Genomic DNA, 12,058 nt, shown 5'->3' on the forward strand with positions numbered 1-12,058 from the left:
ATTAAAAATAAACTGTTTTTATTATTTTTGCCATCATTATTAGGGAGGATCAGCCATACAACAGCTCCTTGATGTCTTCTGGTTGTGTTCATTCATCCAAGGTTGAATATAACATTTGAAAATCCAGTTCTTTGAGAGATTGTACAGGAATGAAGAACACATATGAAGTTGTGCTTCTTCACTATTCGCATCTCCTTATTCGGCCTTAAATCTACTTTCTAATCATAGCAGCTGGTTTCACATTTCCTACAAAATCACAATTTATATAATCTTGTTATTGTTTTTCTTGTGAAATATCTCCGAGGAGTATAATCACGGCTAATGCCAATTTTTTTTTCCCTTGACTTTATGAAGAATAAATTATTGCTAATTAAATGTCTACATCTGTACTAAAAGAACAAGCACACGAGAAACACTGGAAATGTACCTATAGCTCTTGATAATAGCTCTACCTGTCAGGACAAAGTTTCCAGCTTGCCAAACTAAATATGCCGATAGCAAGATGAATGAGTCAAGCTACTGGCTTATATTCAGATGCAAGCAAGGTGGAATCTGTATACGTCTTGATGGGACATGTTTTATAACAAATTGTCACAAATATTTCTGGTGTGTTTATTTTTCCTCTTTGCTCGACTAGTGAAATTGAATTTATGCCAAAAAAGGTTTAAAACATTACTTTTAAGTTACTCAAACAGTAATAGTGAGACCTATAAATATAGTTTTATTTACAATTCGGACGTGTATGTCTCTGCCATGCTTGCTTTGTTTGCAGAAATACTCTTGGGTTTCACCCCATATTGCTTGTTGGCGATGCCAATGGAAATGTACTTTATGGTATGCCATTTGCAGAACTAAAGCTTAGAAGATAAATAAAATCATACCGTTTGTCTTGCACACAGTGGTTTTTCATGTTTTGAATGTATGTAAAAATTGCCAGGCATTTAAAGTTTAGTTCGTAGTGTTATTTAAAAGTATACTCATAGAGGTTTGCATTTTATAACATTTTAAGTATTCAGTCTATGGTGCTTGAAATTCTTTAGAGAAGCTTGTGATAAAAAATTGACCAAAAATGCCATACTCTGACCGAGCTGCATTTTAAAAGAAATTCCACTAACCTCAAAAAAGCTTTAAAATATGTTATTTCACTTAAAAATGCCATTTACATCTCTAACAAAAGAGCAGTAAAAAGAAAAGTAAAAGCTGTGTGTGAACCCTAGCATTAATATGTATGTATCAATAAAGGGTGGTCCAAAGGATGACTCTTGTTATCTCCAGTACTAGATCAGAATGACAGAGTCATTTTCTATGTTCTATAGTGATTATCTCACTAAAAAATACAACTGTGATATGCTAATTAAAAGGAACCTCTCATGTAAAAAAAAACACTATTAATCTGCAGATATGGAATTAAAGGGAACCTGTCAGATGCAATATGTAGCCAGAACAATGAGGAGTTTTGGTGCATATTGCTAATCCTTGCCTAACTGTCCCTGTATACAGTAGCATCGATAAAGGGATCTTTAGAATAAGTATTTCTAAAGATCTTTTATCTTATGCTAATGAGCAAGAGGACTAGTCATTAGGGTGTTTTTTCCCCCTACTAATTCGCCTTCTAATCATGTTAGTACGGACGTACTAACATGCTATTCAATGCAACGTCACCAGCGTACCTGTGTCCACGGTGAATGCTGAGCTGGATGTCTCGGCACTTCTGGTTATGCGCACTAGACTTGTCTGAAGCCAGGAAGCGTACACCCAGCTTCATACTGCGCATGACCGGAAATGCCCGTCATTCAGAAGCACGGTCACAGCAGACGAAGTATTACGCATTGGGGGTGCTTCTTGACCTTCAGGTTGTCTGCCGCAATTATTTATTTTTCCTGGTTTATGCTTGTATTTCCACACTCACTCCTTATATACCTCTCTCTGATGTTCCCCCTGCGATTTTGCAGTCATGTTTTGTATATTCTATATCTCTTTCTATATGTCCCCCTCTGGGAAGGATTAGATCTGTGATCTACACCATTTATTTATGCCTTGACATTAATCATATCATAACTATCTCTTCTTGAGGCTACTGCCACCATGTGGACATTTTGGGAACACTAAGATTATACTTTTCATGTAATTTCTTCTCCCTAATCCACTGTCTTGGTGTTTGTTTTTAAATGTTCTGGATCCATAGCTTTCTAACTTATATTGTATCTAATAATTTTGTCTATTTGTTTACAGGTACTGGAGCTTTAACCCCTTCACGACCGGCCGATTTTTCGCTTTCCGTTTTTTTTTTTCGCAATTCTTTTTCTGAGAGACGTAACTTTTTTATTTTTCAGTCAATATGGTCATGTGAGGGCTCATTTTTTGCAGAACGAGCTGTACTTTTAAATGAAACCATCAGTTTTACCATATAGTGTACTGAAAAACGGCAAAAAAATTCCAAATGCAGAAAAATTGCAAAAAAAGTGCGATAGCACTATGGTTTTTGAGATCTTTTATTCACTGTGTTCACTATATGGTAAAATTGATGTGTGGGTGTGATGCCTCAGGTCAGTATGAGTTCGTAGACACCAAACATGTATAGGTTTACTTTTATATAAGGGGTTAAAAAAAAATCGGAAGTTTGTCCGAAAAAAGTGGCGCACGTTTTACGCCATATTCCGTGACCCGTAGTGTTCTCATTTTTCGGGATCTATGGCTCAGTCATGGCTTATTTTTTGCGTCTCGAGCTGACATTTTTAACGGTACCATTTTTGCGCAGATGCTACATTTTGATCGCCTCTTATTGCAGTTTGCGCAGAAGTTGTGGCGACAAAAAAACCTCGTTTTGGAGTTTGGAATTTTTTTGCCGCTACGCAGGATACTGATCAGATTAATTGATTTTATATTTTGATAGATCGGGCGTTTCTGAACGCGGCGATACCAAATGTGTGTATATTTTTTATTTTTTTAACCCTTTAATTTTCAATGGGGCGAATGGGGGGTGATTTGAACTTTTAGGTTTTTTTGTTTTTTTAATTTTTTAAAACTTTTTTTTAACTTTTTTTTTTTATTTTACTAGTCCCCCTAGGGGGCTATTGCGATCAGCATTCCGATCGCTCTGCAGTATCTGCTGATCACAGCTACAAGGCTGTAAACAGCAGATACGCTCTCTTTCTCTTTTGCTGTGCCCCGGGCACAGCGAAAGTGAAAGCAAGTCAGGTGTAGTACAGGAGTCATCACATGACCCTGTGCTACCTTGACAACTATCGGAAGTCATGTGATCGCGTCACGTGACTTCCGGTATCGGGCGGTAAGTAAAACTTTACCGCGATCGCGCTTATAATGGCGCTGTCACATAATGTCACATAATAACAGCGCCATATAAGGGGTTAATCGGCACGAGCAGATAACGATTCTGCTCGTGCCTAGCAGGCAAACATCTCAGCTGTGAAAATCAGCTGAGATGTGTGCCGATCGCGGCATGCTGCCGCCAGCAGACCGCGGGCAGTAACATTATGATATTTAGGACGTAATTTTACTGCCCGCAGTCGTTAAGGGGTTAAAGGTTCTACAATTTCCTTAGACTTCTCCACTGGCTTTCACCTGGAGCTACAATAATTCAGAATTTTCTGGGAAATGTATCCTTGTCATAGTATATGGTACAGAACCTTGTTTTTCTCTGCCAATGTAACAATAAGTCAACTTCCTGTTGTGAATAGTATCTCTCAGGACATTCATAACATATGAGCTGCAATCTTGTTTAGCTGTAGCCTTGGCTAAAATGAAGAAGACTGCTAACAGACACTGTTGACTAGTCTGCGCCCAACATTTCTCCTGGAGATATGGTTTGGCGTCTTACCAAAAACATCCATTTAAAAACTCAAGCTTGCTCTTAGGGTACCTTCACACTTAGCGATGCAGCAGCGATCCAACCAGCGATCTGACCTGGTCAGGATCGCTGCTGCATCGCTACATGGTCGCTGGTGAGCTGTCAAACAGGCAGATCTCACCAGCGACCAGTGAACAGCCCCCAGCCAGCAGCGACGTGCAAGCGACGCTGCGCTTGCACGGAGCCGCCGTCTGGAAGCTGCGGAGACTGGTAACTAAGGTAAACATCGGGTATGGTTACCCGATGTTTACATTAGTTACCAGCGCACACCGCTTAGCTGTGTGTGCAGGGAGCAGGGAGCCGCGCACACTGAGCGCTGGCTCCTTGCTCTCCTAGCTACAGTACACATCGGGTTAATTAACCCGATGTGTACTGCAGCTAAATGTGCAGAGAGCAGGGAGCCGCGCACACTGCTTAGCGCTGGCTCCTTGCTCTCCTAGCTGCTGTACACATCGGGTTAATTAACCCGATGTGTACAGCAGCTACATGTGCAGAGAGCCGGAGCCGGCAGCACAGGCAGCGTGAGAGCTGCAGAGGCTGGTAACTAAGGTAAATATTGGGTAACCACCTTGGTTACCCGATGTTTATCTTGGTTACAAGCTTACCTCAGCTGTCAGACGCCGGCTCCTGCTCCCTGCTCGCTTCATTTGTCGCTCTCTCGCTGTCACACACAGCGGTCTGTGTGTCACAGCGGGAGAGCGCCTTTGAAGAAAACGAACCAGGGCTGTGTGTAACGAGCAGCGATCTCGCAGCAGGGGCCAGATCGCTGCTCATTGTCACACACAGCGAGATCGCTAATGAGGTCACTGCTGCGTCACAAAAAGCGTGACTCAGCAGCGATCTCGGCAGTGAGCTCGCTGTGTGTGAAGCACCCCTTAGATTCATAGGTCCTTATCAGATTTTTTAGCAAATATTCTGATAACTTTCCATCAGAGGTTTCCTCATATACTAATAATTTTAATTACTTTTCATATCTCCTTACTCTGTCCTTTGGTTCTCAATAAATTCTATCCTACTGTCATGACATATTTTGCTTCTGTGTCTGATCCTGACATGGAGTAGGAGAACAATCAAATTCTGGACTGTAAGAATATTTGTGGGAACCTCTTCTTCCTGATGAAATGGAAGGGATACATTCCTGAAGACGGTTGCTTGATCCTTTAAAAAGGATAGCAGTGCTGCAAACTTGCTCATGAAATGTAATGCCAAACATCCTCTTTCTTCTGTTTCATACTCTTTTAGAAAGAGCCCTTAACACATTACAATGAAATCCCCTACATGGGTTACAGAGATTATTACACAATGAATTAAGTATTCTTTACATATAGTGTATAGAGTTGCCACATTTCATAAAACACAGTCTATATCAATGAATATAATTGAGTATATATCTACTTCATGACATTATTGCATTTAACCCCATATAAAAGTGCAAGAATAAATAGTTACTAATCAAACAGGGTGGAGCAATATATGTGACAGGATTTTGATCTAGATTCAATTACAATATATAAATACATTCAAATCCCCACTTGATTATTAGCAAAGGAGATTAACTACCATAGAAATTATAAACTACCTGTAGCCATACGTATGGATGTGAAATAGTAACCTCAAAAATGCCCCGCCTTGACACGCATTTCACCTCACCACCTGTTTTGTCAGGAGGTGTTGGGGGCATATGTCCCTAAGCTTTGTTACAACCCAATATGGACAATGAAAAAAGATGCATTTAATTGATGACCATGACAAGATCATCCTTAGGCCCATTGTTATGCTAGTCATCAACGACCATCACCTCATGCTGCAGCATGATAATGACAGCCCCATATTGCAGAGATCTGTACACAATTCCTGGAAGCTGAAAACATACTAGGTCTTGCATGGCCAGCTAACTCACCGGACATGTCAACCCATTGAGCGTGTTCAAGTTCCTACCAATATCCCGCAACTTCACACAGACATTGAAGAGGAGTGGACCAACAATCTACAGGCCGCAATCATCAACCTTATCAACTCTATGCAGAGGAGATGTGTAGCACTGCATGAGGCAAATGGTGGGCACATCAGATACTCACTAGTTTTATGACCTCGCCTCCCAGTACTGTAGAACTGCACATTTTAGAGGGGTCTTTTATTGTAGGCAGTCTAAAGGCCCAGTCACATTAAACAACTTACCAGCGTTCCCAACAACGATACAACCTGATAGGGATCGCTGGTAAGTTGCTAGGAGGTCGCTGGTAAGATCTCACACTAAGCAACGCTCCAGCGATCCCACCAGCAACCTGACCTGGCAGGGATCGCTGGAGCATCGCTACACGTGGAAGCATGCTGCGCTTGGTAACTAAGGTAAATATCGGGTAACCAACCCGATATTTACCTTGGTTACCAGCGCACACCGCTTAGCGCTGGCTCCCTGCACACCTAGCCACAGTACACATCGGGTTAATTACCCGATGTGTACTCTGCTATGTGTGCAGGTAGCAGGGAGCCAGCTTCAATGGACGCTGGTAACCACGGTAAACATTGGGTAACCAAGAAGCCCTTCCCTTGGTTACCCGATATTTACCTTCGTTACCAGTGTCCGCCGCTCTCACACTGCCAGTGCTGGCTCCCTGTTCCCTGCACTTCTAGCCACAGTACACATCGGGTTAATTACCCGATGTGTACTCCGGCTACGTGTGCAGAGAGCAGGGAGCCGGCACTGACAGCGTGAGAGTGGCGGACGCTGGTAACGAAGGTAAATATCGGGTAACCAAGGGAAGGGCTTCTTGGTTACCCGATGTTTACCGTGGTTACCAGCGTCCGCAGAAGCCGGCTCCTGCTGCCTGCACATTTAGTTGTTGCTGTCTCGCTGTCACACACAGCGATGTGTGCTTCACAGCGGGAGAGCAACAACTAAAAAATGGTCCAGGACATTCAGCAACAACCAACGACCTCACAGCAGGGGCCAGGTTGTTGCTGGATGTCACACACAGCAACATCGCTAGCAAGTTGTGCCTCAGCAGCAATGTTGCTAGCGATGTTGCTTAGTGTGACGGTACCTTAAGGCAATTATGATACTGTCTTATCAGCATCTTGATATGTTATACCTGTGAGTGGGATGAATTATTGCTAATAAGCCTGCCGATACTACACGATCCATAAAATCACAGTTTGACCATTAGAGTTAAATAACTAAGCACACAAAAAGATTTGATAACAATGAATTTATCCACTGCCACATACCATACAATATCACAATAGATCCAGCATGCAAAATCCATTCAAACCGCTAAAATTACTGGTGCGCACCACAGCACCCAGCAGGAATGAAATGGGATCCTCAAAACAAGGGGTCAAAATCATGATCTGCGTGTCAAACAATAACACGATGAGTATCCACATCATCTTGGGACATCTACACCCTACTCAGGCCTCCTAATTAACCTGAAGCACAGGAGAAACTCGTTGAGGCCAGTTTCTTGGATGACTACAAGGAAAGTTTTGTTTTTTTTTCTTCTTATTGTTATAGAATTCCTATAGGGTTTCCAAGGGTGAGTCTACAGTGAGCGGGGGCTCCAGTTGCACTTTTCTAGGGAGCCGACCTCCGCGGCAGGTAGAGCCAGCTCTTAGGGACAATTTTAGGGCCCTTTAGGTTTTGCTATATCTTACGTATTTATATTTTTTCACCTACTCTCCTTATCAACTGGTTCCTTTCTGATTACCACACCCACTCATTGTGTTTTTAATGTATAATTAATAAAAGTTGTATGTTTTAGACATTTTTTTTGTTTGTTATGGTACCAAATACTAATGAAATGTATGTAAACTTTTGACTTTGCAGAAAGTAATAAAAATGCCTTAAAGCATTCTCTCTCTCATTATTTTGGCATTTGAAAAATATAAATAATTTTGGTTCCTAATTGTCCTAAAACGGGAAAGGTTTATTCTGATTTCCTGTCAGACAGTGAGAAAAACCTGCATATGTGTCTTTTTAGATAATGTATGTAAACGTCTGGTTATAACTGTAAGAAAAAATGTCTCCTACTTTTCTGGATGAAAGACCTTTTTTTACATGCTAGTGTCAGTGTACCCTTGAGTGTACCCTAATGCTATGTGCACACGCTGCAAATTTGGTGCAGAAATCTGCACGCTTTGGCAAAAAACTGCGTTAAAACTGAATGCAGTTTCGATGCAGTTTTCATGTGGTTTTGGTGTGGTTTTTTGGGTCTTGTATTTATACAAAAAAAAAAAAAATAATTAAAAAAAAATTATTTGGGGTCCCCCCATTTTTGATGGCTAGCTAGGAAGCAGGTGGCTGCAGCCTGCAGACCGCAACTGGCAGCTTCACCTTGGCTGATAATTCAAAACAGAAGTCACCCCAACTTGTTTTTTTAAATTATAATAAATAATTATATAAATAAAAAAAAATGTGGGGTCCCCTATAAATTGGATCACTAGCCAAGGTGAAGCAGACAGCTGGGGTCTATTATTCTCAGGGTTGAATGGGCCATGGTTATTTATTCCTACCCTGCCTAAAAATAGCAGGCCTCAGCTGCCCCAGAAGTGGCACATCCATTAGCTGCACCAATATTGGTGCTTAGTCCCGGCTCATTCCGTTGCCCTGGTGTGATGGCAAATGGGGTTATATATGGTGCTGATAGCAGCTGTAATGTTAACTGGTATCAATCTCTGGGGTTAGTAAAATCACAGCATCTATCAGATACCCCACATTACTAACCCAGTCAGTAATGAAAAAACCCAAACATATGGATGATTAAAAAATGTTTTTTTGAAAAAACATTCAAACCAACCAAAGATTAATTTAGTGTGAATACACTTCAGGTTTTGCAGCATTTTTTCTAAATAACATTACAGTCAATGAGTGAAAACGCTGCTAAGCCAAACAAATAATTGACAAGCTGCAGATTTTGTTCTGTATCTAAATCTGCAACAAAATTGCACGGTAAAAAAAAACCACACCATGTACAAAGCAAGCCAAAAAGCACACGGACTTTGCTGGTTTCAAGAGAAGCATGCAGATTTTGATGTGGATTTAAAAAAAGACATGTCAAAAAAATGTTAAAAACCGGAGCGTGCACAGATGGCCTAAGGCTATGTGCCCACGGGAGAAACTAACTGCGGATATTGCCGCAGAAAACCCTCAGATTTTCTAGATTTTACAGATAAATCCACGGGTTTACGCAAGTACAGACACTCACCATGTTATTCTATGGGTTTTGGGGAGTGCTTTATCAATTCTGCGGTATTTGTGGCTGGGGAAAATGCTGCAGATTTCCCACAGCCGCACATAACTGCATGTCCATTATTCATGCGGAATTATCTGCGGAATTCCCGCTCCTCCACTACGGAGATACAGAGAGGGAATTCTGCAGGAGTTCCGTACGAAATCTGCACTGTTTCCGCAGGTTTACCTCAACAATTCTGCAGAAATACCGCAGCAATGGATAGCTGCAAATTCCGGGGAGTTGCTGTGTGAACCTGCGGAAATACCTGCAGAAAAGTCCGCAGGTACGTTCTCCTGTGGGCACATGGCCTAAGTGTGTTTTCTGGTCAAGACCTCAAAAGCTTCTCTACAGAATTTAAAGAGGTTCTTTACCATTGGGGACTTTTTTTGTCTTAGAAAAATGTATGCCGCGTGTGCTAAAAATAATTTTTGCAATTGGGTTTTATTAAAAAATTTGCACCATTTGCATCCTATAGCCACTGTATTATACTGTCTATTGTTGGCTGCAATATGAGTTAACAGGGTTTGCCATATTATCCTTATTTTAAAAGATGTGATGGGGACATGACACTTAAGGCCCCGTTACACGCAACGACATCGCCAACGAGATGTCGTTGGGGTTACGGAATTCGTGACGCACATCCGGCCTCGTTAGCGACGTTGTTACGTGTAACACGTATGAACGACCGCTAACGATCACAAATACTCACCTAATCGTTGATCATTGACACGTCGTTCAAATCCCAAATATCGTTGATGGTGCTGGACACAGGTTGTTCATCGTTCCTGAGGCAGCACACATTGCTACGTGTGAGACCCCAGGAACGATGAACAACACTGTATCTGCGTCCTCCAGCAACGAGGTGGGTGTGACTTTCCTTCAGCTGCTCTCCGCCCCTTCGCTTCTATTGGATGCCTGCCGTGTGATGTCGCTGTGACGCCGCACGAACCGCCTCCTTAGAAAGGAGGCTGTTCGCCGCCCACAGCGGCGTCGCTAGGAAGGTAGGTATAGTGTGACGGGTATTAGCGATATTGTGCGCCACGGGCAATGATTTGCCCGTGACACACAAATGACGGGGGCGGGTGCTTTCACGAGCGACATTGCTAGTGATGTCGCTGTGTGTAAAGCCCCCTTTACTATTATATCAATATGACAGGTTCTCCTCCTGCACTTGTTGCTGCAGCTTTCCTCATAGGCTGAACAGATCTCTGGTCCATAAAATGGCTGGTAATCAATGATCATGTCTAATGGATAGGTTTGTTCAAAGAATGCTCCATCAGCAGGACTTTTATGGAAATAATTATTTTGCAGTCTGTGAAGAAAGCTGTAGTAATATGACATAGCTGACATGCTCTCAACCATTAACGATTCAGTGGAACTATCCTGCTGTCCCCACAGTCAGGGTATGTGTCCCGACTTTCTCTTACCTCTCCTTCCGGCTTTGTGGCTCCTCCCCTCACGGTGGTGGGGTCGGTCGACATTTCTCGACACACACAAAGTAAATAAACAATTCCTTTCTCTGGTCTCCTAGGCTTAAACTTGCTAACTCCTTGATCATAGTCTGCATCTTTATCTATGAGACACAGGTTCAATGAGAGATAGAAGAATTTAGTACGCTTGAGCTGTATTGCAAGCTGGAAACCCAAAAGCTGATGATTCATGTACATAAGTATACCTCTGTTGTAGTGTATCTCAATGACCCTGCACTCTACAGGTGAAGAAATAATCAGACTATTTTGTTCCTATAAAATTATTAAAAAATAATAAAGAAAACAAGCTATATTGAGGTATTGAACTATGGAGGACCTTTTGTATCTACATCTATTGTGCCATAGCTTTCTAGGTGCATTCATATTCTGACAACAGTTGTTTTTGTAATCTGCCCAGATACATATGTCTTTTTCCCTTTGGCACTAGCAAATGCTAGGGATTACACTAGTGCATCAAAACTGTTTTGATAACAACTTTCTGCATTATCATTATATATATATTTTCATGCATACAGTATATACCCCCTGTTTTGGACTGCCGTCCCAATTTTGTGTATGTGACACCAACCTCATTTTATATTTAGTTTCCAATAAAATACAATTGTTATCATCATTCATACACTCTATGAGTTATTTCCCCTTTTTTGCCTTATTTATTTAGATGATTAAAGGGGTTTAGGTCTGGAGACAATTTTGGCCAGTGCAGCACCTTTACCATCAGTTTCTTTAAGAAGGCTGTGATCATCTTGGAGGTGTGTTTGGGGTCGTTATCAGGTTGGAATAGTGCTCTGAGGCCCAGATACCGAAAGGAGGGGATCATGCTCTGCTTTAGTATATCACAGTACATGTTGGCTTTCATTGTTCCCTGAATGAATCATAGCTCTCTACAGCCAGCAGCAGTCATGCAGTCCCAAACCATGGCAGTCCCACCACCATGCTTACATCATGGGTGTGCCCCACTCTCGGGAGTCCTCTGGCAAGTCTGGGACCAGAAGATCACAGCGCCTTATTGTGCGCAGGTCTGCATCCTATGTTTTAATATATTTGCTTTCCTTTGGTGCTGTAGAAGTTAAGGAGTTTTTCCTATCTGGCTAACCTTTGGAGTCTTAATCCCAGATGCAGCTCTTTGTGACCTCTCTCCTTCACTATAAATAGTCCCATGTTTTAACATCTGATCATGGTTATGTAGCATCCAGGGGGCAGGGGTTGTCAGGCATTTCTCATCACCAGGCTGGTGTGATGATCTGGGATGTCGCGTTGGCCTGCCCGGCTTCGTGCCCCAAGGTGTACACCATTAAGGAGGGAAGATGATGGGGATTGTAGTAGGATGATTGTCGTGATACCACCTGCGGCATGCGGCCAGGGGATTAGCCGTCACTCATGTCACTGTCCTCCGGGGCGGATGAACGTAGCAGCCAGAGATGGCATCGCTCCCCACAGGTGGAGCAGGCCCCAAGGAGGATGATGAG

This window comes from Anomaloglossus baeobatrachus, chromosome 1, assembly GCF_048569485.1.
Source record: "Anomaloglossus baeobatrachus isolate aAnoBae1 chromosome 1, aAnoBae1.hap1, whole genome shotgun sequence".
Taxonomy (NCBI): Eukaryota; Metazoa; Chordata; class Amphibia; order Anura; family Aromobatidae; genus Anomaloglossus; species Anomaloglossus baeobatrachus.